The 27,954-nt window shown below is 41.0% G+C and overlaps 1 protein-coding gene across 5 annotated transcripts in view; it reads left to right on the top strand.

Annotated features, from left to right (window-relative positions):
• TBL1XR1 (TBL1X/Y related 1) overlaps positions 1 to 27,954 on the top strand; it is a 121,734-nt gene that overhangs the window by 68,976 nt on the left and 24,804 nt on the right. For 2 of the 5 annotated variants that reach the window (XM_063338440.1, XM_063338441.1), the window contains one exon: positions 12,314 to 12,381. The exons of 2 other annotated variants lie outside the window; for them this stretch is intronic. The gene's annotated coding sequence lies outside the window, so the exon portion shown is untranslated. Of the gene's footprint in view, positions 1 to 12,313; positions 12,382 to 15,908; positions 15,930 to 27,954 lie in introns of those variants that run through there. One more of the 5 variants, XM_063338444.1, reaches the window with a different exon arrangement.

Below are 27,954 nucleotides of genomic sequence, written 5' to 3'. Positions count from 1 at the left end.
AAAGGAAAAGCCCAGCAAGGGATGGATGGGGCTGCGTTCATCTTTTCTTTCTTATGTCCTTTTAAAGTACCTTGCAGCTTTCCTGCTTACGTGTGTGACAGTTATTAGAAAAAATAAAATGTACAATGGATATAAAAATATCCCATGTGATGAAAGTGGCTTTGGATCCCAGCTGGCTTCGTATTTTGTTTCTTCTTGCAGCTCTTGTTTCCTTTTCTCAATTTTGACTCCTCTAAGTTATTAATAGGTGTAGTGTTAAAGTGAATTTCAAGATAAAAGCAAAATTTAGGAAATGGAAAAACATAGACAGTCGTGTTCCCGGCTAGCAAACACTGATCTTAATAATTCAGGATTCTTTTCACTCCCCATGGATTTAAAGGTGAATCGGCAACGTGCAAAATTAGTTGCAGCTACAATTGATTTCTTCGTACAAATACTTTGGTATGCATAAATACATGAGAAATTAAACAGCTGGCACAGGGCCCCTGGTTTTGTGCAAATCTTGAGGCTGGGAGGGGATTTTTTTATTTTTTACAAGAATAAAAGAGCTAGGCTGTAGAAGAAAGCTCTGGAAAAGGCATTATTAGGAGGAGCGTGCTCCTGCAAGCTGATGGAAAGTGATGTGATTTCATATCAAGAGGAAAGATGAGCAGCAATGATTAGTGTTTCGCTTCAAGTCTATCTTCCAGACATTTCTGAGTATTCCAAATTAATCTGCTATAAAACCATAAAATAGACTATTATCCACCAAAATGTGAGCACAGGTCACCTCTTGTTGAGGAGAAGGTGTTCCTTAGTCTCAAGTTTGTTTAGAGAACTGTTTCTGTGTAATTCTTTCTCTGTTTTTGTTTCCTCTCTACGGCAGACGTACCCTGAACAATGAGTCCCACTCCCCTCTCAGCAGAAGGCTTGAGGCGATTGAGTGTGTTTTATTGCCAGGGTTTCTCCTGCCAGCTCTCCATCTTCAGGCAACCTCTGCAGGATGCTCTTTTTTCTGCGTTTTCTGCAGATAGTGTCAGGCATCTGGAGAGAGAAAGGGAGGAGAATTGTGTTCAAGGCAAATCATGTCACACAAACCAGAAGAAAACTCAGTGGAATAGGATGTGTTCTTTAAAAATGGAACTTACCACGATAACTTTTGACCTCGAAAATCATGGAGTCATAGAAAGGTTTGGGTTGGAAGGGACCTTAAAGATCATCTAGTTCCAATCCCCCCTGCCTTGGGCAGGGACACCTCCCACCAGACCACGTTCCCCAACATGGTCTAGTTTGGCCAGAGAAGTCCTGAATCACGTCATTTGCAAAAGCTGCAGAGAAGAGGCATCCCACACCAATTGTACGTGGTTTTTCCATGATAGAATTGAGGCCGGGGAGGCCACAGAGGGACCTCTGCGTTTCGGTAGGTAGCCAGGGGATTTGGTGTGGACCCAGCGTGGTTTTGGGCAGGGTATGTTACGCAGGCGCATACACCTTCCCCACTGATTGCTAAGACACATTCTTAGAGACGTTGTTTCCCCTTTCTTGGAGACCCTTCCGTGTGACTACAGTCTAAAGATGAGGTAGTATGTTGTACTGCATTTCACCGTGCGGTGCCTGTAGTACTAGCAATCAAAGCTAGTCTCTGGATGGGAAACAATAAAATCAGAGCCAAGAATTTCCTATGACCATCTCCTGGATGCTCACTCCTCCAGCATCGCAGCTGCACAGGACCTTGGGAGACACTTCTGTGCCAATGTCTAACCCAACTTCATGCCGATGAATCCCTTCATGCTTTTCTTTTTTCTTTCTTTCTGTGTAGGCTTCTGTGTGGAAAAATGCTTGCACCAGCTTATGTGATGTAATAAAGGCTATTAAAATCTAACGTGACTTTTGTAGGTATAGTTGCCTATAATGAAAGTTAGGTGTTAATTTGAGAAGGCACACAATAGGGGTATTGTAATTTAGAAGTGGCTGACATGTATCTCAAAACTCAAAGTAGGTTGTACTATAAATATAGTCTCTTGTTTTGCAATTGACATTTTGCTAGTGGGTGGCTAATTGCTAATTTGAAGGGAAATAGACCAGAGATCTAATATTAATAACTAATTAATAGTTATGTGGATATTTTAAGTCTATTTTTCTGCTTATTTATAGGCATATATTATTCATCTATGCTGTGTATCCTCCTTTGCATATATGTTTAATTCTGAAACTTTTGCTCCAGTAACATTCACGCTGATGTGCCTTTGCAGTCAAAAGCTTGACAGCGAAGTTGGTCGTATTTCTCAAAACCACTTTCTGAGGATGGTGATTTCAAAGTAATGGCACTTCGACTATTTTAAGAAAAACCTCCCTCTTGAACCAAGGCCTAAGTGAAAAGCCAATGATGCGTTGCCTACATGGCACCTCCATTTGTGAGTCCTAAATCAGCATCAGTACTATGCGTTTTCCTGCGTATGGAGTAAAATATAGGGCAGTTTTTTGGTCTCCGTTGGAAGGGGGTAGCTCATAGACAAACTGAAGAGGAATAAAATGAGAAGGGGCATCTCACAAGAAGCTTGATCCTTTGGGATCAGAGTAAAACATGCATTCAAGTGCCCGTCACTTCTAATAGCACAGGTGTTACTGTACCAAAGAGATCTTATGTTCTGGTTTGCTCTGATGGGAAAAAATTCCACATAGGATTGTACCTCTTCTGCCTTTTCACCTTTCCTCCTGCCTTCTTTCTCCCACTTCCACTCATCTGTAAATTAATAAGTGTATGTGATACTTGTCCTTTCAATGAATTCTTACATGAATTTATAATAAAAATATAATGTGTGAGAGAGGCATTGTACTTTGCCATGTGCTTGATATTTTTCGATCTGTTTTGTCACCTATCCAAACGTTTTTAAATGCATTCCGCTAAACTCGACAGCACAATGCTGCGATACCGCAGGCTGTGACTGCCGGCTGCGGAATTTGGTGTGTCGTCTCCGTATCTCCTCCCTCTCGTGTGGATAACTTTGCTGTGAGTGCTTCACTCATAGGGAACAAAAATTGTTCCCCCACCATCTATAGAGTTTATATTATTCTTTTAGCTGGCTGTCCTCGGGGGCTTAAGCTGTGTCCTAGAAAGCGTTTGCCGTTGCTGGATTAAAACCCTGCGGGCTGTTACCTGTGAAACTCACCTGTCAGTGGAAGCATCAGCGGTACCTTCCACTGCACGCTGCATCTGCTGCATTAAGGTCTTGGCGTTGGTTGCAAGTGTGAGGAAAAGCCCATATTAGTGCCAAGTGTCTAACAAGAAGCAGATGTACTTTTCTGCCTTTTAATACGCTGTGCTTTGCAGGGTAGGCTGCTACAGGCACGATACTGATGCTAAAGGAATCATAGTGCGGGGCTCGGAGCTTTCAGAGCCCTCCTGGCAACTGCCAGGGTCCTTCCAAAGGTGATGAGCTCTTTGTATTTTATCTCCTGCCGGTCTCCCCAAAGCTGGGTCTCCGCATGTGTTTCAGCGTAATGCACAGCCTCACGCTTCTGAAAGAAACCGTTAAGGACGGACAGACTCTCTGCAGCAAGCTTCTTGCTTCCATTTTCTTGCAGATAGCCAAAGATTTCAATTTTAAGGTGGTTTTATTTATTTTTTTTTTTTCCTCCCCTGGCTCTTCTGTTCTTTACTGTGCACAGTAGAGCTCTGGGCAGGGAACCAACCCCAAACAACTTGTGTTACTGATAGAGCGAGCTGTTACTGGTAGAGATAGCTGGGGAGACTGGTGTTCCAGGCATCGCTTGGGATCCAGGCCGTTTCAAGAAGCTCTTGAGGTTCAGTTATTCTCCATTGCTAAAATGCAGCTGGAAGGGTTCGCCCAGTTCCCAGTGGTCTGAGGAAGAGCTGGCACCACCACAGCACCCGCCTGCTCCCGTGATGAGAGCTGTAGATGAAGGCAGATGATGAGGCCCACGTTTAAGCTCCACAGGACACTTGAAGCCTGGTATTTCTTGTTTCACAGGTGGCTTGAGATGTGTTGGGAGCGACTGTCAGTGGTTTGTTTTGCACTTTTTGTCCCTGTGTATATTTTTGACGCTTTTAGCATGACGGTACTTGGTTCTCTCTTCAGTTCCACGTGACTTGGGAAATACTGTGTCTCTGCATGTGCTTATTTCATATTGTCCTGTTTGTAACGTAATCCCGTTGGTTTCACTGTAGTCAGGAGAATCCGCCACAAGGTGCACACTTCATCTGCCAAGATTTATAGACAAATTTTAAGATTCTGTAGTAGTTTAAAAGAAAATCTCTAATACGTTAAAAACTTACAAAAATTCTCTTGCATTTCAAGTGGCAACGTCAGTGTTTTCTCCTCTGCTAAGAAGTGTATCTGCATCCAGGCAATCCTGCTTGTCCTTGTAATATTTACGTGCTAATCTTTTCTATCAAAAATAGTCAACTGTATTTGTCAAAGTACTAAAATAGCAGGTCGCAACACTTAAAGCATCTTAAAAATTACCTGTATGCCAGTCCTGGTACCGCAGGGAAAGCGTCTGTTAAATAGCGTGCTCTGGGAACATGAAGCAATGATTCCTGTGCAAAGTTCTCGTGTTTTGAACTGCTGCCGATTTACCAACAAATTCGAGGAGCTTCCAACGCCCCTGAAGGATTGAAGGCAAGGGCAAGAGACAGTTGCATGTGTTGGAAGTAAACAAGTTAAATTCATGAATAACTGTCACACCTACATAGGTGTTGAGGTACAGGGCTTTTTAATAACTGGGTTTCTTGTTGGTTTCGATGTATAGACTTGGAATATGTTCTTCCATCTAAATGAGGTTTTATTTTTTCACCTTTTTTCCTTGAGCCTGTCTCATGTTCCATAAGTATCTCAATACGTGCTTCTTTGGTGTTTACACATGTGTAGGCATTTTCCTACACAAATATGTAACTTGCTGAATAGCACCAAAAATCAGTGTTCTTTTGCAAACGTTTTTTAATCTCGTATTATTAAAGGCCCATCAAGTCTGAGAATTAACTAATGCAACTTTCCGCAAACGTGCATATTTTTCAGTGTAATTGGGAGATGTTTTGGATTACTGTCTTTAGGCCCGTACAGCCAAGAAAGCAATTATCGGCATGGTTAGAAAGCGATAGTGTGCATTAGTCAGATTATAACAAGATTCCGATAATGTAGGATTGCTGCACGACAAATTAGTTTGTATAGATTTTGACAGTTGTTGCCTTTAATAAACTAAATTATTAAGCAATATACAGCTGCAATACTTCCAAAATTGGAGAAAAATAGACTCTTATTTCCTCGTCAAAAGCTTTTCCGTAGAGGAGGACCGCGGGCGTTGGTAAGCCTGGTTTGAGTCGTTTTGTTGACTTTGTGAATTCATCTGTCCCGAGATGATTATTTTTTTTTTGTCTCCGTAAGTAGATGATACACAAACTACAAGAGCTACTTTAAAGACTTTGTCAGGCACCTTTTTTTTTTGTTGTTGTTGTTGTTCTGATGTTAGTCCTGCTGGATGCATTCACAGTCTTTTCGGCTGTCATTTAATATAGTAAGGTTTGGGTTTTTTTTAATGTAATTTATGCATAAATGGTGACTAGATTAATGCTGTCTGTTTATTTTCACTGCAAGCCTGAGCCAAGAATTTAACTCGAATCTCCTGAGAGAGTGCAAGAGTGATCTGCGTTGTAACTCCATATACCTATTGAATTGCAACTCTGCAATCCAAGAACCTGTCTCTGCCTCTAGTAAAGTGTTACTACGATGCTATAAAATAAAGCAAAATTGCCTAAATTCTAGAAATCAGGCTATTTACTCAGTGGCTTTATTATGCTTTCACATCCTGAGCTATCTTCCAGCTGCAGGGTTGACAACCACTGTGGCTGCCAGATGACGTTTGTATCTACATTGGCAAGTCTCTATTTTAGTGATACGGACTTTAATTAGATATGACGTAATTATGATATAACCGGCTTTCAGTCCAATTTGGGACCAAATCCCACTGTTTTTCCAAGCATGCCCAAGGAAATGAAAGCCCAGTTTGAGGTGTGTGCTCCATCCCAGAAGTCCCACTTGATATTTATTTGAAAGGAGCTGAGGTTCCTGCAAGACACGGTCAGTGCCCGGTGGTTTGCCTCTTCCCTTCTCATGGTCCAAGAGCGACGAGGACAGACCTGATTTCCAAGCGTCTGTGGCTGTTGTTGCTTGCTGTGTTTCAGCTCTTCTCCTGGGAGAACGTGGTGGCACCGAGTTAATGGGGGTAAAGGAAAAGATGAAGGTCGCTTGTTTTCCGTATTTTGCATGTGGATGAACCTCCGGTCGTGAAGTCAAAGGCTTGTAAAGTATGTAGCAGCCTTCTGCTCTGGGAATGGTGACAGTGATGATGTTGGTTGCCATAAGATAAGCTGCTATAGGTTCTGTGTAGAATGGCAAGGAAAAAAAATAAAATTACTTACTAAATTTTAAAATGGTAAAACTGAGGATTTTCAGGAATGAGGAATAAGACCAGCTTTAACCATTGCTTTTGAGTGGCTTACATTTTGAAGGCTGTTTTTTCAGGAAAAAGAGAGGCAAGCTCCGGAGATCATTTTTAATGAGCATGCAAAGTAGTGCCTGTAGCATTTGCGACAGCAGTCGTGAAACAATACTAGCGGAGGCAACCTTTCAAAAATGAAATCCTTCTGCCCTTCAGTTTGGTAAAAACCATCCCTGTGTTTGATTTTTTTTCACTGAGAAGGTACATATAAAACCTAAAGGCTTTAAGCCAAGCAGTTTGAACTGTGATCGGGCCAAAGAACTGGAATCTCTCTCAAATAGAAGGAATGGGAATTTCAGTGCCTTGTTTCCAAAATAGTCGGACCAAGTAACTTTATAGAAACGTATAGGAGTAGTGTCCTGTGGCAGACAGTACATAAACGATCTATGAAAAACAGCAATATGCATTGGCTCCTTGGAGGTATGCTACAAAATACTAAAGGGAAAAAAAGGAAGAAAAAAAAAAAAAGCCTGTCTTCCATCCATGAAGCATAATGGGACGATAGGAAATGCAGGTCGCTTTGGTCCAGTTCTTTAACTCCTGTGTTGTTTTAATTTAGTGTTTCAAAGACATGTCCCAGGTGAAGAATGCACAACACAATAAAGCTCAAAAACTCATCTGCTCAATAAACGCACCGGTCAAAGCTCCTATGGATGTGCATACTGCTTCTTCCTTGGTGTGCCCTCAGCAGCTGCTCAAATATAAGACTTTTTGAGCACCACCAGGACTTCTTAAATCGTTAGAAAGATGAATTATGGAAATGTGACAGTGGATAAGGGAGAGAAGAAAAGATGCGCGTTCACTTGCAACGTTGCCTTGAGTTAGTCAAAGCAGAACATTAGCGTTTTACAGATAAAGATCTTAAAATTCATAGTTTCATTTTCAGAATGTAATGTTTAATAGTACAGTTAGACGTGAAGATGCAACACCACTGAAGCTTTGTGTGTCTGTGGCATTATAATCCATGTCTGGTTGTCATCTGCTGGGGGAGCTTTATGGAAAATGTTAGTTGTCTGGGCTATAAATTTATGGACTAAAATTTTCCTTTTTTTTTTTTTTTTTTTTACTTGTGTATGGTTATGGCCCAAAGATTTTTAAGGTTTTGTAATGCTCAAACTTCCCTGCATACATTTTTCAGTATCCGAGTAGTCTCATTCAGTCCCTTTCGGTGGGATTAGGGCTGTTCATGGTTTTGGAGTCTTACTCTGCGATGAGTGTTTCTGTTTTCTCCCGAAATCACGATTTCTGCTATTATCGAGGAAATACCACTTCTATCATGTTTACTTTGGGATCATAAATTGGGTGAGTTGTGATCTTAAACTTTGCGTGCGATAAATGATTTCTTGTCAGTTTATCTTCTGATGCTGTGTTTGGCTGTACAGTGTGTAAACTGCTGGATTATGACAAAATATTTAGCAATCGGTGCAGTCCTACTGGAAAATTAAACAGATTTGCTTAAGTTTTGCAGAACGATGTGAATTTTTCAACCCAAGACTTTGGTTTTGTCTAAGCTGCCTCTTTTGTTAGTTGGGTTTTTCTCTCAGGTGTGGCAAAAAGGGACATTTGCAGAGGAAAAAATGGAAAAGTAAATCTTGTTTTTGTAGATGAACCAGCCCTTAACGTATTACTTGGGTTTCAGTTTCTCTGCTGGTGACATTTGTTGGTTGGATGGTCTTTGAAATCGAGGGATTAGTGGGACTAAATGGTAACGAGCAGATCAAATATCTCAGTGCTAAGATTTGGGTTTATGCAAATGGGGGGAGAAGCAGGCAGAAATTATGCTGCGCTCATAGGCCAGACTAAAAATAAGGTTTTATTCCTGCAGTGGGCTCTCTGAAGATCTCTGCCATCTCATGCATTGCCTCAGGTTCAAGAGAGAGACTTACATTTTTATTTAATGTCAGATTATACCGAATTCTTTTTCTGCACGCACGCATTTCATCGCCTTACTAGCAGCCTTTGCTATAGTCATACAGAAAGAAAACGACAGCAAATACTATTAACAGGTGGTGTGGCGGGGAAGCCAGCAGTAAACAATACTTCCTAAAAGTAGATCGTTTCTCTCTCCCTGATGGGCCACATCCAATTTATGCCATGCACATCAGTACTTTTTATATGCACATAATTTACTTTTTTGTCTTTTTTCCCTAAGTATACATGATTTAATATCAAAACGAGCAAGTACCCTAGACGGTCATTCAAAAAAGAAATGCTACTGGTTTGTTAAAAAAAAATCCATTTTTGATTATTTTTTAAAAAAATTGCATTGACTTAAGAAGTCCCAATCTACTAGTAGTAAGGATTTCAATTTCACGTTATGGAAGAGAAGAACCTGTAATGAAAATTGCTACCCACGAGCTTAGGAGGGTTGCAAGCAAAGCTATCATTTTAAGAGATTGAGTCAGTCTAGTTTGGTTAGCTCTATTCCTTTAATTTCAAGAAATACAAGGTGCAGTCTGCCTTGTGTTTCTTTCAGTTAGCAAAATGAAAAAGGTTGTGGAAAATACCTGTGAAATGGGTCAATAGGGCTCGGTGCTGATCAAGGTGAATCCAGGGTGGCCTCGTCGGGCACCCGTCCTCCAGCTTCAGCAGTACTAACCAGCTACTTCCAGAACGAGCGTGACATTTTCACAGAATCTTTTTAAATTCACCATTTCTGTTGCCAAAACAAGGGCAGTATCTTTACATGCGGCATCATCACGTGCATCGGTGGTAGTGTGATAAAATTCCTGCCCTGTAATTAATTTTGAAATGGGGAAGTAATGTGTATTTTTGTATGTGGTTTTTAAATGCATAGATATTTTAAGCTGCAGTGGGAAAGATTTCATGCCATGATGCACAAATTCTTACAGAGTTTGAGCATTTTAGTAACAGATACAGTCATTAAGCTTGCCAGTTAGCGTCATGTAAAATGTTGGGTTCTCAAAATCATCCACGTTTTTGCAGTGTTTTCTCTTCTTGTCCTTTCCCTGAGGTCGCTAAATCTCTTTAGCCCTGCCCCTCCTCGTCCAACTCTTATTTTTTTCTTTAATGAGACTGTAGCTTTGCAGTTTGATTCTTTTTAGATTCTCTGAAATACATGCAGGTAGGCATCTCGTAAGAAAGAAAACTAAAAGACTAAGCATGTAACTAGGAAGCAATCCACGGCATTATTGCAGAAAGAAAGTGTGAAGAGCGGATGAGTATGGGAAGTTCTACCCTGGGATTGTAGGGAGCACCCTGTGATGTGCTTCATTTCATCACGTCGCTTGGTAGGAATATAATTAAATGTGAAGCTTTTATCCTATGTGCTACAAATTCTGTTCATGTTGCTAACTTAGATAGAAAAAAAAAATAGTAAAGGGAACATATCTCTCTATGTAATGTGTAAGTCTTTGCAGCACATGCAATAAATTTTAGTCTTATTTATTAATTTTGAAACTGGATAAAAGTGTTTCCAAGATAAATATAATTTAGGGGATACTCTGATGTTCACACTGTGTGATGCAAGTGGCTGCAGAAGTAGCTGGTTCCTAGGATCCACCTGAAAAATTACTTTTGCACTTAGTCATTCTTAAAAGAGCTGTCAAGTTGGGCCACACATTTCATTCTTGCCCTGCGCCCCTCAGCCCTCTCCGTCCCATGGCAAATGAGTTACCTGTACATGGGTTTTCTGCTTGTTGCAGGGAGGCTGACACAATGCTGAATTTCTGGTGTTCTGTGTATGTTGTGTGTTTGTGTACGATCTGTTGGGAATTGTGGAGAGGAAAGGAATTCCTCTTACAGCAGCTTCTGTTGAGGGAGTGACGGTACGCTGCTCTCCCGGGCCGTTCTCCTGTGTGGCATCATTTTGGGGGGTAATATCAGTTATTTACTTGAGACAGTTCACTCTGAATGAAAAATACTTAATATAAACATAAAACGCACAAAGGTCAAAGCATATAAGTGTTGAAACTTAATGGCTCCCTCCTGTTTGTTTAGCCAGCAGGATCAGCATCCCCTTTTAACGACCTTTTGCGCTATCAGTCATCTTGGAGTTAAAATTTTATAAGTGTTTTAAACTTTGCTTCTGATTATTTATTTTTTTTCAAATTACATTTTAGCAATACAGTGATATATACAATTAGGTTTGCAGAAATGATCAAGGCAGTACATAATAGCTCAGGAGAGAATTAAAATTTCATTAATACACGGTCAGGACCTTTTCACTTCTCTTGTGAGCTGCTCTCGGTAAGTGTTGCTCCAGAGAAGGACCAAGATGCTTTTCAAATCCAGGGTGGTGGCACTGGAGTATTTTTCATAGAAACGTAGTAATGAATTAACTAACTTTTTTGTTATGAAGCAGCTGGTGATCTCTAAGTGATGCTTTGTAGTATTTACTGCTCACACCTCTAGGTCACAGTACTTATATCTTCTTACTCCAAAAGGGAGAACCGTTAATATGTAAATATTAATTAAATATTAATGAAATAGTAATCAAACAGTTTCCCTACCCGTGGAGGAGCATAGTGCCATCAGTGTTCATCGCATCCTCCCTTCTCTCGCCCGGGGCCCTGCCCATGCTGTTGGAGCCTGATGCCCCCTTGGCCGCCCCGGGCTCTGCGGAAAAGAGGGAGGAGACATTTATTTGAATCTCTTGGGAATTTAAGCACGGAAAATGATCGCTGACCAAAATATTCTGTAGTTCCTCAATCAAAACAAGGAAAAAAATAATATTTTCAAGTCTTATTCAGCTTAGTAACAGACTAAATAGCGGAGGGTTTCTTAGAGGTCAGTGATTATTTTTAAGATGGAAAGTCTGAAATGCTACGTGCTGTTTAAGGCATGTGTTGCCTTCCTTGGATTTAGTCCTTGTTTTGAGGAGGTCTTTGGGAAGTTTCAGTGTTATTTGTAATGTATTTGGTGAGCCTCTGTGGCTGGAGTTTAGTATTTAGAAAATAGTTTGCTCTTTTCCTGATCCTCTTCCACTTAGGGCAGGGTTAGCTGGTTTACTATTAAGTATGTCCTGCCTCAAAAAGCATTTTTTGGGTATGTGAACACTTTTCTTGCAGTGCACACACAGTGTTTCTGCTTTCTTACCTTCAAACCTTTCTCTTTAATCCCTTGGTTTATGTAAAATTACTCTCTAATGATTTAATCTGTACTGAATATCGGTGGTAGCAACCACTGTATTATACAAGTGTAGGATCGGTAATTGTTCTGATCACAGGCGCGTAACGTTCTTAACTCCTAGGGAGTGTTTAAGGTTTGGGGAAATTTACTCCACAAAGGTATTTTTGGGATTCTTTCATATAACATGTTCTTTTTAATTTGTTGGTATTAAATTCAGATCCAAAATGCTCAATTTTGAGAACACGGGCTGGTTTGATCACGGCCTTGTGTTTCCTATTTTTTATCTTACTTTTGAGTCATTTTAGTTGTATGCTTTAGCTAACACTAAAATCAGCTACCGCGTCAATACTCAGCCATTTGTAAACTTTAATCTGGATTCTCATAAAGTTCCCTTTTGTCAATAAGAGCAACCAAAAAGAACAGAAACTCCATTAAAGCTAATGCTCTATTCAGTGCTGGGGTTTTGTTTTCAACTAAGAGAGCGAGAAGAGAGTTGAAACTGTGCCTGTAATTTTTAAAACTTATTCCATGTAAGTAATCAAAAGGTGGTCTTTAATTTTTTGTTTGGTTATTTTCTTATCTAAGCATATATTGTAATCAGTAGGAAACTGAATGTTGTTTTAATGCTTTCAGTAAAAGACTGGTAGAAAAACAGCTTTTATCCTTTTTTCGTCCTTTAAAATCAATATTGATAGAAACTATCATAATATGGTTTGTGTTACAGGTGGTGTAATACCAAGGGCTGTACTGCTGCCACATCTCAATTTTGTGGGGTTTCAGAGAGTAGTTCTGGTAAGGACACTCAATGATTTATCTATTTTATTTTTTTTTTTGTCATAAAAGTGGAGTGAGAGCTTGGTACGATTTAGTATTAGTAATTGCAATGACGTGCGTTTACAGTGTTTGTTAGGTATCGGGTTCTGCAGCCCGCTGAACCTTTACATTAAGTGTTATTTTAGTCAATGGTCTTTAACAGCTCCTTTTGGAGCTGTTGTTGTCTCACGTGTAAATCCATATCCATTTCACTGAGAGTTGTTATGATATAACACCAAATCGCAGCATGGAAATATTAATAAATAGACCTTTTAACAAAACACCTTGGAAAAACTGTATTGTCTACTTGAAACGTGGAGCCACGATTACCTTAGAGTGTATCATTTTTTAAAAATGGGGGGAAAGTTACTATGTTTTGATTATAGAATGTTTTTCTTTCAAGTACCGAAGTCTTGGCTTCCTAAAGAGAAATATGAATTTGTGGTTCAGAGGGCAAATATCCAGACCGTGAGCTGTTACTAGTCTCCTCTTCTTAAATGTAATGTATAGTCACCATTTTGCAATTGTTTTCTTTAAATGTATGCAACGGCATGTGTGCAATTTCTTTTGATTTTTGCGTACTTTCCTTAAACTTTTTTTCTTACCTCTTCTCCGTGGCTAGAGTTACAAGGCAGCAGAGATTACCTTACTTTCTCTAATAAAGGGAAAATTCATTCCGAACCAGCCTACCACCAGCCATGCTTAAGTGCTGTGCAAGAGCACAATTGAGTATTTGTTCTTCCCCAGCAGATAACTGATACCACATTTATATCTGTAGAATTTTTAATATATCCTGTAATTTAACAAATGTCTTGTGGGTGTAGCAGATGTCTTTTCTTCCCCCCCCCCCCTTTTTTTTTTTTAATAAAAAAACCCCGTCACAATCCCTTGAAGTTTTTAGCAAGCTCTATTTGTGTACTATTTTAGGTCTATAGAGGGCACTCAAAGCCAGAGGGAGTTTGTTTTAACAAACTTTATCTTGCAAGGAGACGCGCACAAGGTAGAGAAGGATATCGCCAACTGTTCTTTATGGCCTTGCTCTTGCAGGGAGCTCTTGTGCTGGCTCTGCTCCAACAAATCACTTAAGCGATTGAAGTCAGTGGGTCTAGAATATGTTTAAATATTCTTCTGGATTGATCTGGACCTACATATACTTTCACAAGCTCTTTTTATTTTTTTCTTCTGTTTTCTAAAAAACAAGGTGAGGTACACAAGAACTTCTTAATGGGATTCTTCAGTCAACTTAAGAACCTTAAGATCTTTTTGTGTTGGAGATACGGGGGGGAGCTTGCTTGGGAAGGCTCTGGAGGCTGATAAAATAGGGAAGCAAAAGGATACTGTTTGAAGCTGCAAGTGAATTGGTGTAAAGACTGAAGCCATTTTCTCTGCTGTCATTGCATTAGAATCATAGAATTGTCTAGGTTGGAAAAAACCTTTAAGATCACTGAGTCCAACCATCAACCTAATTGTGACAAATCCACCACTAACCCATGTCCGTCAGCACCACGTCTGCCCGGCTTTTAAATACCTCCAGGGATGGTGATTCCACCACTGCCCTGGGCAGCCTGGTCCAATGCTTGATAACCTTTTCCGTGAAGAAAGTTTTTCTAATATCTAGTCTAACCCTTCCCTGGCGCAACTTGAGGCCGTTTCCTCTTGTCCCATCGCCTGTTCCCTGGGAGAAGAGCCCGACCCCCCCTGGCTACCCCCTCCTTTCAGGGAGCTGTAGAGAGCGAGAAGGTCTCCCCTCAGCCTCCTCTTCTCCAGGCTGAACACCCCCAGCTCCCTCAGCCGCTCCTCAGAGGAGTTGTTCTAGATCGGTCTATCTAAAATACTTGGGTGTGGTACAATTCACACTGAATGGTTTCCAGCCCTACAGGTACATAACACTTCGAGCACTCACAAATAATGCCTGTAGACTTGCATTAGAGTTTCTTAATCTTGGAGAGGGAGAAAATAGGCTTTCAGACTGATACGAGAGAAATGGCACTGTGAAGTTTTGAGTAGCATCACTCAAGAATCTTAAGCGGCAATTCTGCAAAGTAAAGACATCACAGCTTTATAAATATTGTAAGAAAAGAAAGATGATGGGAGCTCTTCGGAGTCTGAGAAATACTGAAAATTTTTCAAAATGTTGTGAGCAATTTGTGCGGTACTTATTAAAGTATAATGTCATCTGCAGAAGTCAGGGACTTCTCTCTCTCTCTCTCATCTCTTTATTTTCAAATAATGCTCTTGTTACTGGAAGTGGGTGAGCAGAATTTTTCAGGCGTGGAACCTGTTATTCCGGTGTTTGAGGTAAAGGTAACCTGACATTGGGAGTTTCTTTTTTTTGAAGAGCCATCCTGTCTAATTTCTTTAAATCTGAACTAGCAGCAGTAGTTACTGTGATTGCTTAATTCTGCAGAAGACAGAGGTCATTTGTGGGACAGTTTGAGGAGCGTTTCAGTGCAGCTGCCTATGTAATGGTAGCCCGCAGTTACAAGACATGATGTATTCCCATCTCTGCCGATGTTTTAACTTGACTAAGCAAAACTGTTTTCTCTACACAAAGCTATCGTCAGGTTGCCAACTGCGCCAGTAGAGGAGACTCTTTAATCCACAACAGCACTTCCTAATGGAGGGAGGGGGATCCTTATCGGCCAGATGATGTGTCTCTGGGTTCTCAATACTTTGCTTCAAAGGGGATTAATTCAAAAATTAGTGAGAACAGATGCCTGATGTTGGCCTAAGCAGTCAGAAAGAAGAGGAAATGTCCTGGGTTTGAACTTTTTATCTTAATTGGATCCTTTCTGACTTTCAGCCTATTTGATAGGAGTTTCTTCAGTAGACTCTCCTGCTTCCACTGTACAAAGCCAACTGTTTTAAATTTTAAGGTTTTTATGTGTGGCAGGGGCGCTCATGCAAGCATTTGCATAGAGCTTTTGAAGGATGCTTCCCTCACAAAACAAAACCTTTATATACCACAGGCTGCTTTGGTATAGCTTTTTTTTATATCCTGTGTGCTACACAGAAAAGCAAAAATAGTGTTCTTTTAAACCATCTTGGAAGATTTTTTTTGAAACTCATTGCCTGTCCCTCTACAGGTGTGTTCTGGTTCCTTGTATGAGCCCGACCCTCTGTACGGTGCCAAATTAGCAAGAAGAACATTTGGTACACTTCTTTAATCTTCTAAGCTCAACAATGCAATTGTTTCTACAGATACAGGTGACTTTACAAGGTGTAGGAGCCACCTGGGGCTGCGTTACGGCAGACATGTTCATCGGATCTCTGGGAATTTTTCCTTCAATGTAGTACAAATATGCCTCTAGACTTAAACAATCATGAAGTATCAGAACTTGGCATTCATTCAAAGTTGTCCTTAGTCTAGGATAATTTGAGTTAGGTAAAATATTCTATTTTCAACAGACAAGGAAAGAAGCTTGTTTTTTATTTTTTCAGGGCGTTTTGCAGAAGAAAAGACTGCTCTTGATGATTCAGACATTGGAACCGCTCCCAGTAAAAAAGAAAAAAAGATATATTGCAGGGTATGGAAAATCTGGTCAAGGATGATGACTGTATTGCATGTCTTTTCTATGTATTAGAGGCATGTCACCTCAGCAGATACACTATTCTTAATATTCTGCCAAAAGACCTTTGATATAGCGTCATTTAGAGAAAAAATAAGCAGATGCTGAAGGCAGGAACGGGGACCAACTTTATGTCTAGACAACCTTCGGAGGCATGAGTGAGGTTTTCATGACGTGTATATACTTGAAGGGAAAAATCAATACTATTTCTTATGGAAATTCGGGTATAGCTAATATAGATGGAGACATTCTCTGCCAAAATGCACGGCACTAAGGCCTAGACAGTATGGTTTTTGCTTGTGGCAATTTACGCAGTCAAACTTTGCCGTGTGGTACAGAGTAGGATGTAGAGATGCGTAGACTGAATGTCTGCATTGAAGGTGGTTATTGTAGCAGAAACTGAAAATTATATAAATCAAGGAAAGAGATATTTGCAGGCTTGGAAAACAATCTGGCCCTTCTTGCGGAGTTACTGAGGGCGAGGTGTTTGTGTCAGAGCTGCCTGTGTCCTGGCAAGGGTCTCGTGTCTGCAACTCAACTTCTTGTGTATTTGAGCGTCCAGTCCCATGGTGGAAGCTGGGCCATGGGCTCTGCAAGTCAGGCCATTGCCTCCCAGTCTTTGGTTATTGCCTCGCTGCCTCCTAGACCACGCGTGGTGCAGGCGATGACAGCCCTGAGAGACCAACAATGACAGAATGGTGGCGGAGGAATGCCCAGTGGTTTATTTCAGTAAAAGTAAAGCAGTATTCTTTACTCCTTACATCTTTACCAAGATGTTGCATGCGTTGCTGTTGATTTATTTCTCTATTACTTCTTAATAGATTGCATCTGTATTGCAGATTTGTATATAGGGCAGTGAAAGAAGAAATGAGTATTTTACATTGGTCTCATGTTTTTGTTATGTTAGGTTGTAACTAGAAAATAGGACAAGTACGTTGATCGTGCTGTGTCCCAGCCTAAGACAAATGAATCGGCACGAGCTGTCTGTGGCTGCAATCGCTCGTGTTCATGAATGGCCGTGCCCAGTCCCCTTAGGAGGGCTAAGATCTTGGATATTAAACTCTTCCTGTAATACTTGATTTAAAGTCAACAGATCAGAGGAGCTTTGACTCTTTGAATGCCAAAGATAACGTTTGTCAGACAGTGTTTGTTTCTTGATTTATTTCATGGGTTTTGAGAGACGCGTCAACTTGGTTTTAGGAAGTACCCAGGAAAGGCAAGTACTTCACATCCTGTTCTTTATTAGAAATCAATTCCAATAAGGCTTCGAAGTGACTTAGATGCTTCTGGAAAATTTAGCTACCTAATTTCAAAGTCCACCTGAAGTTAAGTCTTGAGGTGCTGAAGTAAGTACAGTTGGTTTCTAATGCACTTCAATGGTCCTTTTTCTAAAATAAACTTGTAAGCGTTAAATTCATTTTAATTAGTACATCTCTCTTTTCTGAGGAATGCTCTGATTTAATATTTTCTTCCTGCTAATTAATCTTTAATTAAAAAAAAAACAGTGTAGGTGAAGGTGGTTTCATACTGCCCTTTTGCACTTGATCATGTTTGCATCGGTAGCTCTTTTAAGGTCAGAGACTGCAATTGCATTATTCTTGAACAAAAATGCTACAGTTCTAAGACAACTTTTAAAGACTCCAAGCTCTGGTTTGCACTTTCTAATGCTGCTGTTGCATTTGGTTTTATTTGGGAATAAAAGAAGGTGGTATCGGTGGACTGGTTACGAGGAAAGGATGTCTTGTTCCGCAGATTAGCGGTCTAAGAAGGTGGGCATAGTGGAGGAGCGTGGGAGTAGACATACCTAATGTAGATTCACATGTTGTTCTTTTTTTAACATTGAGAAGCATGTTATCTATTATTTTTGTGAAAGGTGGGGTTTGGGGTGGTTTTTTTTTAAGGTCTTGAACTCCTGATGGTTATTTACTTGCAAATTCCCTCAGGCTTGTTTCAGGCTGCTTTAGTAAACGGGGCTGGACGGTGAAAATGCTTGGGTAAAGGAAAGAGCTGAGTGTTTAATCTGAAGGTAAACTTTCTTAAGCCTTCTGTAAAATTCTACATTCATGCATAATGCTGCAGTCAATCATGAGTCGCACATCTTTAAATCTTTTAGGTGAACATCTTGGGGCTAGAAAGAACTTGTCAGTTTACATTTAATTTATTCCAGGCTTTAGGTTATGATTCATGGCTGTGGAGAACTGTGAACGCTAAATACGATGAATGTTATTTAGCACATATTTTCAAGACCAAATTCTGCTGTCTGACTGCAGTTAGATTCTCAACATGTTTAGTATCTGGGTTAATAGGGAAAAACATGTCTAAAGCACAGTGTATTTCTACTATTAACATTCATAAGTACCAATCTACCTCTTTGCTATCAGTCCGCAGCTCATCGCTAATATTGGCCTCGACCCAAGTAGTCAGATTTTTTTTATTAAAAAAAGCCACAACAAAACCCTGCATTCATAGTACAATTAATTAATTGTTTTCCCTATCCAAAGGGCACTGTTTGCTTTTTCTTCATCCCAATTTAAAAAATAAATAGATCAATCTGGCCTCTTCTTTAGTAAGTAGTAGGTGCTGATGTAGTTGTGCTTGATAAACGGCCACTGAAGCTGGAGATGATATCCTTCGTTGTTAACAGTTTGTATTTTCCTGACTTGAAATTGTAATAAATTGTAGCTGAAGGATCTTCTCTGTGTCCTTTGAGGTTGTTAGGTTGGTTTTTTTCTTTTTTTTTTTCACCCCTTTGTGGTATTTTCTTACAGGGGTTTTACATTTCATCCTTCATTTTTCATAAACAGTGGACTCAGAGCTGTTAGTATTCAACGAGGCGTCTGCCTCAGGAAAAAATTGGCAGCTTTCGTGCACTCACAAAGGAATTTCAGAAAAATTATTTGTTATCCCCAAACTAGATGCTGCCAGAGTACGTAATTCCAAAACTTATTTTCGCATGGGAAAGGCATATAAGACTAGGTTTAACAATGGGGAAATAAGCTGGGTTTATTTGCGTTTGGAATAGATCAAACCCTCTTCACCCGCTCGGTGAACAGAGCACCTCGTTACTATCTCTCTTCTTTTCCCCCCTCATCAAACTGCATGTTTATATCCCCGACACTGCGGAAGTGATGTGCGATGCCTGATAATCCAAGATCTTTTTCTAAAGTAATGTAGGAGTTGAGGAAGGTGCTCAGTGTTCCAAATTCTTCACTCCAGCTGGGTTCATAGAGCACCCTTTCTCCTGGGTCTTCCACTGCAGAAAATGCTGCTTCTGCTCAGTTTATGTTTTTAGTATTTTTTTTATGGGGTAGTTCCGTCAACTTCTACGCTGAAAATAAAGCCTGCACTCGATATTAGCTTTGTAGGTGCTTAAGAACCTGAGGTGAGGGCATTCAGGCTCCTACACCAATGGCAGGGCGAACAAGTGGATCCTTTGTTGGAAAAGGTCATGTTGGTGTAGCTGCCTCTGTCCAGCCCAGTGTCAGTGTTTGGTTCTAGTTTGTCTTCAGTTGTTCACTGGGAAAGAAGAACCAGACCCCAAACATACAAACCTGACATTTCACAAAAAAGATGCAATCTGAAACCATGAGGCAGCGGGGGCCCCTAATGGGTGTTTCAAAACTTGGTCTCTAGCAAAATTCCTTGCAGTACAGCTGAAGGCTCTCGGATGCCGTAGGCAGGGGCTGCTCGGGTACCTACAGCCTCGCGAGTACCAGGGCACACCACAGAGGAAGATTTGGGGTCATTTTGTTTTGCTTTTGGTTTTTGGAAAAAATGTACATGTGCAGTACGGAATGGACTTCAGCGAGGAGGTGCCCACCCAACCTCAGTTGTAGACGTCGACATGGGGCAGAGGGGTGCCAGGAGAAGATGCTGGCCGGCTCCAGCAGTATCCTGTTGTCCCGGTTTCTACACTCGTTCGGATGCTGCTAACTCCCATCTCTGCTTTGCTTTGTTATCTGCGCAGGTATAACTCCAAAACACCTCAATTTGTTGTTGTTATGGCAGCATTAAAAAAACTTCCTAATCAAGACTGAGGGAACCCACTGCAGTAAATACACCGAAGCCAGTCAGACAAAGGCCTTTCTCCTGCAGGCACTTCAGGCGTGACTCGGGGCACAAGGCTAAACAAACAAGGACAAATAAAAAGAACAGGGCTTCGTTGGAATAGAAATCACCGTTGTTGAAGATGAATTGAATGTTTTCCAACCACCGGAGTTTATTTGTGCAAAATGTCAGCAACTCATGTGTTGTAGTGAAAAAGAAGGGAAAGAAGAACGTAGGAAAAAGAAATGACTGAAGGAAGTACAGATAAAGCCAGCGCTCACGGAAGCGGCTGGGGAGATGAATTCGGGAGTGCAGAGTTACGGGTAGGCAGCGCATGGTGAAGAGGTGAAAACCAGGGCAAATGCGTGACCACAGGCTCCAGATCATATGTCAGATCAAGAGCTGAAAGCCAGAAGACGGATCACCAGCTTGGGAAAGATAACAAGTACGGTAGAAGCTGTAAAAGGGTGGCGGTACGGGGAAATGGAAGAGGAATCTGTACACTCGTATGAAAAAATCCCCAGTCAAGATAGGGATGCTGTTGTAGGAGTGCAGAGAGATCTTTCCGCAGATGCTCGTAAGAACTACATATGCTGTTTTATTACCATCAGGTAGCGATATAAATATTTCAATCATAACAAATAGAATCCGTGCCAGGCTGCACGGTCACTAATAACCGTTCCACAATAAGATTTCCAGAAGACCAAAAAAACCCAAAACCACAGCCAGTTGAAAACTCAATAATTGCAAAAGTGTGTCCAAGCTTTAGTAGTTTTTCATTGACAAATAAGTAGCATTAGTCCAAGCTCGGAATGAATCTTTTTTTTGGTGAACCATCAGTATGCAGGGCAGCAGCAGCAGCAGCGTAGTGAAAAACTGTGTCACTGTTAGTGCACCAATATCCATCAGCTCAAGCGATTGATGTAGATGTAATCACTGGCTCTAATAGAAATAAAGTCAGGGTAATGGAACATTGTCACAGGATCAATGTCTCCTGTTTTGAAAATAAACCCCCTCAGCTTTGCCTTTGCATTTATGTACCAGCAGGCGACCACATCATTCAATTCAATTGACACGGTCCCTTAGAGCCCCGAATGATCTATTGTGGGAACATCAGGAACAACGTATTGGAAAAAATGGAATGTTCTTGATCAGACTTACAGGCCACGTTATTCGGTGGGTTTTCCAGCAGTGAAAATGAGAATAAATCAGCTGAGAGCTGAAAGTTAGCACAGTATGGAGATCTTTAACTTTGTTTAACTGTTTAATTTCTACATGTTCTTGATGAAGAAGCTTGAACCGTAGAAGTTGTGCTTATTTTCAATGGTGCATGATCTCAAATAGAAGACATTTTTTTTGACGTTGACCCTCCCCTACCTTAGTTTCAACAGAAGCTCTTCATACGTCTCATTTTGACCAACTCAAGAGCTCTTCTTAATCACGTTTTTTTCTGTGAAATTTTTACACAGTTTGATCCAAGCGAGGATTAATGGGTGTGCTCCCACATTCATCCATAATTAATTTTTTGCTAAGGTTTTAATGCCGCAGAGGAGGTCAGCAGTCGTATAGTTGCACGCTTAAAACTGGGTGCTCGCCGAAGAGGTATATTGCATGGGATTTTAAACAACTAGCAGGTAATGCTTCTTCCAGTTTTCATCTTTCTTGCACTGGATTCCACCAACCTACCGCTATTCTGTGTCTAGATCCAGAAATTATTAGTAGGCCGTTATTTTAGCACTTAGTAAAGCCATTTGACAATTTCACAAAGCCTTCTTGAGACAGGGTCTATGAGTTTGGTTGCAAAAGTCTTAATTTATTTAAACTAGGTATTACTGAAGGATTGTGACTCTGTCTAAAGGTACATCCTTCTAATGGCCTCAGAATGGAAGCTCTACGGCTTGCTTGATGTTACCGCTGTTCCCGTGATGGCCCCTCCAATAAGAAAATGTTCCCTTTTGGGGGACAGACATCTCTCGCTGGAGTAATAACAACTATTTGTTGGTACTTCCCTCTCCGTTACAGTTAGATATGTTTAGCGTACAGAGCCTGGAAGATGGACTTTGCAGGTCATCTTGTGAAGTAATCTGTACTGGCCAAACCTATACTGCTGCTTCCCCAGGTAAACGTGCTAATTGTGCTCATCAACCAGAAGCTATCTCTTTCTAATTGGGTTTAGAAATGCCGCGTTTCCAGTTTTGCTGCTGTAGGCATCTGCCCAGCTTGTGTGTGAGTAGGACAGTCTAACCCATGGGTCATCCCATCAAGCCACGGGTTCTTCCTCTCCGAAAAATTACTTTGGTCTGCGTTAGGTGTTTGATCAAGGGGAATTTCATGATGTTTGGTTGTATTTCCTGGTGTGCTCTGAAAATTTTTTAAGTATCGAAAGAGGGTGGTGACTTAACTTTGTAACTACTAGTTCTGGACAGTTTTCATTTAATCCTAGTTTGCCAGCGTCGGTGAACTCGAGCTCTGTGATTGAAAGCCCTCTCCTTGGCTGCCTTCACGGGGGGCGAGATGGGATGTTTGGGTTTGGCATCTTGTGGGGAATCGGGTAGGGATGGCTTTCAAGAAGTAGTCAAAATGGAGGCAGGACTTTCTGCTGGTGGTTTTACTGCCACACGCATGCATGTCTGGAGCAGCTGGGTTTGGCTTTTAAGTTTTAAAGGAATAACATATTTGCTCCTGAAGATATATCAGAACTACCTCCATTTCAACAGGGTTGTAACTGCCATGCAGAAAAGTTGTGCCTGGAAAGAAATGTCTATTTTCCTTGTTCCCCAAAGAGTTGAAAAGTGTTTAAAATACAATACCTTTTTGCTATTCTGATACAGGAAATAGGGAGGAAAATCTCCCCCAAACACATAATTTCTTCCTGTGTTGCACGGTAACGAAAAAAAAAGAGGTTGAAGAACCTAAAGAGCGTTGAATAAAGTGTCGGTACCAGAAATATCCCGATTTCTTTAGTCAGTCTAGGGATTTACAAAATCACTGCAAGATGCCCTATAGCGGTCCAGGAAGATGTATTTTTAACTCTAGAAAGCATAGAAGTTTGCAGCTTTGTAGCCATAGCCCTGGAAATACACCGTCGCTCGTCTCTGCTGTAACATCCGGAATCCCAGTCTCCTGGGTCACGCAGCATATGACTTTGGGGAGGAGATTCATAGTTCAGTAATTAAATACTACTTTGCTCCAGGCAAAACCAACAAATGGGCTTCATCTGCAGCTTATTTTGTAATAGTACTCAGGACTGTGCTTGGCGTTTCTGGGGACTGGGTACTCAGATAAGTAGACAGTAACTGTTATTTTTAGCTAAGGTTTTGGGTGGTTTTGTTTTGTTGTTGGATTCCCCCCCACCCCTTCCCTTTCAGGGTTGTAATTCTTTTTCTTCAGAAAATTTCAAACTGGCTTTGTCATCTTTTATGCTTCGTACTCTCAAATTGGCACGGAAAGACAGAGACTGTTGCCATAAATCAGGTCACTAAAGCTGAAGTACAGAATACAAATATTTATCGCCTGAGCTATGGAAAACAATTCAGATGAGGGAAGGAAAAATTATTTTTTTTAGTATTTGGAAATGAAGCTGTATTCTTGAGATTAAAAGCAAAGCAGTCGAGTTAAAAGATGAACATGAGAAGCATCTCTTGTTTTAAATGGCTGGAAGGGAAACTAGCAAAACTTGATCATATGGGAAATCAGTACGAAGGTTCATTAGGTAGAATTACAGATAATTTTTTATGCAAGTTCACATTTGACATAGATTATTGAATCTTATAATAAAAAAGGGCACATTTAAATAATAGCAATTTAGAGACACAGGTGAAAATGCAGAAAATGAGATAACTTTCATTTTGAAATATATTACAACAAAGCGTATGCATTTAATTTAAAAAACGTTTTCCTTTAAATTCAAAAGGTTAGAAAGAATTCCTAATTGCAGATTGTCAGATAGTAGGAGGCCTTTAATAAGGGCTCATTTGTATTGTGCCCATTACAATATTGGACCCCATCTCTCAAGTGAAGATGTGAAAGAGCAAATAGGAGTGTTTAGAGCAATTAGTTGATACGGTTCAAGAAAACTCTTCTTTTTTTCTTCTTTTTAAAGGATGAGAAAATGTTCATTTTGATTGAAATTGATGTCTAATAGATTCTTATGCAGAAGGTCATTCAACATTGGTCATTCCTGCATGCTCGACGTACGGGAACCACTAATTTATGTTACGAGTTTTCCTTTATAAACCATTTCTAAAGGGCTATACATAACTCTTCGTTGGCTGTAGTCTTACCGAGCCTCACAGCCGTTTGGGGTAGACCCGCCATGGCTTGGGGAAGAGCTTTTGGAGAACGCTGTAATAGAAGAGCGGCCACCAGCAGCAACGTTTTGTGAAGCCCTGGATTAAAATTCCACTTCTGGAAGCTGCTCACAGGGTAGATTTGGTATTGAGTGAAGTCTGCTGAAACCTCACAAATCCAGGAGTTTGCCTGGTTGGAGTGGTTGGATTTCAATAGAAGCAGCGAATTGCCTGGGTTGGAAGGGACCTTTCAGATCACCGAGTCCAACCATCGACCTGACTCTGACAAAAACCATCACTAACCCATATCTCTCAGCACCACGTCTGCCCGGCTTTTAAATACCTCCAGGGATGGTGCCTCAACCACTGCCCTGGGCACCCCGTTCCAATGTTTGACAACCCTTTTGGTGTAAAAAATTTTTCCTAATGTCCATCCTAACCCTCCCCTGGCGCACCTGGATGGCACCTTCTTCACTTGCTTCGGCACCTCTGAGTTGATAAATCAAAGCAGCCTTGGTGGCATTGATGCCTCACTGTCTTAATCGACCTGGATGCAGTTGGAGAAGTGGTGGATTTGGTGTATCGGCACTTTCCTGGGCTACGGGGTGTTGTCTGTCCCCAGAGCCACCGTGACAGCAGTCCCATAGCAGCTGAGTTCAGAGGTAGGTTTGCCAGATTGAGGGACTCCCCGTGTCGGTTGCAAAGCGTAATGAAAAATTGTGTATCACACACAGGAGTTCATTTTATTTTTGAGAGAGTTAATACAGATGTAAAGCAGAATTGTAACAAAACTTTTCAAAGTACGCGCCTTCAGGTTTTTTGGGCGTAATTAAAAAATTACGCGTTCCCAAGTTGGGTCATTACAATTTACTTTGTTTTTAAACCGTTATGGCCATTAAAAAAAGGACAATTCTTAAGCAGCAATTAAAAAAAATAAAAATGGCATCGCTGTCTGTGTGCACACATGCTGGCAAAACATGTGTCCGGATTTCTTGTGATAGAGGGAAAAATAAAAGGACTGGTGACGATATTTCTGTTGTAGGAGATTTATTGTTTCTGTAGCCAGACTTCTGTTTTCCGTGGATAAATGCAGCAGTCTGTTTATATCTGAACATTAAACGTTTTTTCAGAGCCACCAAAAGCATTAGCTGTTCCCTTTAACATATCGTGTTTGCTATCAAACTGATGATTGGTATGTTTGGGGGAATTATTATTCACAGCAGCCTGCCAGCTTTTTCTGTTATCCTACCTAATTAGGATGTGTTAGAGCCCACCTAAAACTGCAGAAATATTACTTTCTTCGGCTGTTGTTTGATGATACAATAAATCTAACTGTAATAAATCTAGTATACGTTATAAAACTGTGATTAAGAGATACAAAGTCCTAATCTGACATATAAACTTTCTCTGCCAGTTCAGGTTTGTTTAAAAAAAAAAATAAATAATAAAAACAACCACCAAAAAAAACCCAACCAAAAGACCTATTAGGCCAGGAGCCATATCGGGCGGCATCTGTTCTCTAGCATTTGGCATGGACCTGGAAGAAGAGTACAAAGCTCGCATAAATGTGCAGCGTAGAATAATAATTTGTCGGAAAAGCAATCAGATTTGTACCGTTGGGCACCCATTCGCCTGCCGATCCGGTGTTCGTGATCGTGGAACTTGATGCTCATTATAACAGATTTTACTTGTAAATTTTACCCAGAGTATGAAAGCGTGTGAATGGTCCTCAAGAGGTGGAGAAGGCCATGTGAGACCCCGCACGCCGGGGTGTCCGAGTTACGGTAGGCATGTTACAGAAATACCGGCACGTTTTTGCTATGTGGAAGCTAAGTCAGCGTTGGCGTGTTGTCTCTGGGACAAAAAGCCTCCTTTCCTTCGAAAAAAGTAATTTCCAAATGACTTTTTGTGTGATTTCTGTCATGGATTCAGAGTTGGAACGAGTGGGTCAGTTTGTCTAAAGCACATCTAGTTCTTGAGTAGATCTTGAGGCCGGCATCTGCGTAGACGGTTGACTTTAATTTATGGCTGATATGTTTTACGCCTGATAAATTTTGGGAGTTCAGGGATTTTCTGTAGCAACATTAAAAAATACGTGGGATATCTTGATACTGTGCTGATTCTAGTTGAACAGTGGCGTTTGGAGTGGTCCAAGTGTCCGGAAGCCCGTGAGCAATTTGAGCATGGTTTGTAAGCCCTCGTGCAAATCCTTTTTTTACCTGTTGTTTGGGGTTTTTTTTATTTATTTTATATTTAATCCTAGTTTTGCAAGTAAGGACTCTACTTCACGTACACTGCGACTGCTCCAAGTTGCAAAACGGAAGTCGGGGCAAATGGGAGGGATCTCCTTTAAAAGTGCACTTGGAGCTAAAACGGTTGTGTGGGTGCGTCGTACTTTGCCGTATTTCCTGTAAATCCATAGAATGTTTTGAGGAAGACTGGGAATTTTTTAGAGAGGCCACAAAAAAAGGGCTTTAAGGATCTTGTTATGTTTTCAGAATGGTTTTGGGACATATAGGTGCAAATGTCCTGAGATATTTTTAATGGGCCCTTTGCAAATTAAGCTAGAAATCTAAGACTGGGAGGAATTATGTGTCATTTCTACTTATTTTTGGCTCATTTTTCTGTGTCTTTTCAGTTATTTATAATATATTTATATGCTGTATCTGAAATAAAGAGCAATGCTAATATCTATTAAGTGTCTAAATTAGGTAGTCGATTGCACGTGGAAATGGTGGATTTGGGGGAAATAAACCAGCATTAACGAAGTGGATTTATTAGTATGTGGGATATGTGTGTACATGCAGCAGTGCACGCATAAATTTTTTTTTTTTTCCTCCTCTAAGTTTCTTCTTTCAGCGTTTCGTCCTCTGTTTGTTTTTCCGTTTCCATTTACATGATGCCACTTTGAAGAAATCTTCTCCGTCACCTCCCAAACAAGCCTTGGGCCTGTGTTGGGCCATTAGGGAGAACGGAGTTCAGATGGTTTGTAGGGTAGCAGGTTTCTTTTCTAGCCCATTACTGTTTTTCTTTGGCAGACATCCTTGGCAAGTTGTAACTTCAGCATGAAGCGAGGGGGTGTTGAGCACTGAGAGCACCATGACGGGTGGCTTTGGGGCCAATGGGTCCCCTCTCTGTCCCACCTCTCCTGCATTTCACCATCATCTCAAGGTCATTCCCATTGGTTACTTTCCAGAAGCCATGAGCGAGACGAAGGGGGGCAGCAAGTTCCTGGGGCTGGAAGCAGCAGCAGCTTCCCCGTCACGTGCAATGGGGTTCACGCAGCTCTGAGCTGCTTCTTCAGCTCTCCAAAAAGTCTGTTTCTGTGGCTGGAGGTGGCCACGCTGCTGAGGGGCGTCTGACTTGGCCCCTAGTTTTGAGGGTGGGCAGCGGAAGCCTGGTATTAATTCAAAATTGGTCAAAGGGAAATAGTTGTTGTATCCTCTCCTGTCTGTACTTCTGCTGTATTTTCTCTTTAATGTGATAGTTTGCCTTTGGGATGGGAAGGGAGGATGCTTTGGTGTTGCGTGTTCTTATTATAGAATCATAGAACAGTTTGGGTTGGAAGGGACCTTAAGGCCCACCCAGTGCCACCCCCTGCCCTGGGCAGGGACACCTCCCACCAGCCCAGGTTGCTCCAAGCCCCG

The sequence above is a fragment of the Chroicocephalus ridibundus genome, chromosome 6 (genome assembly GCF_963924245.1).
Source record: "Chroicocephalus ridibundus chromosome 6, bChrRid1.1, whole genome shotgun sequence".
Classification (NCBI taxonomy): Eukaryota; Metazoa; Chordata; class Aves; order Charadriiformes; family Laridae; genus Chroicocephalus; species Chroicocephalus ridibundus.
The sequence above is the reverse complement of the archived record's forward strand: the minus strand, read 5'-3'. Positions and strand labels throughout refer to the sequence as shown.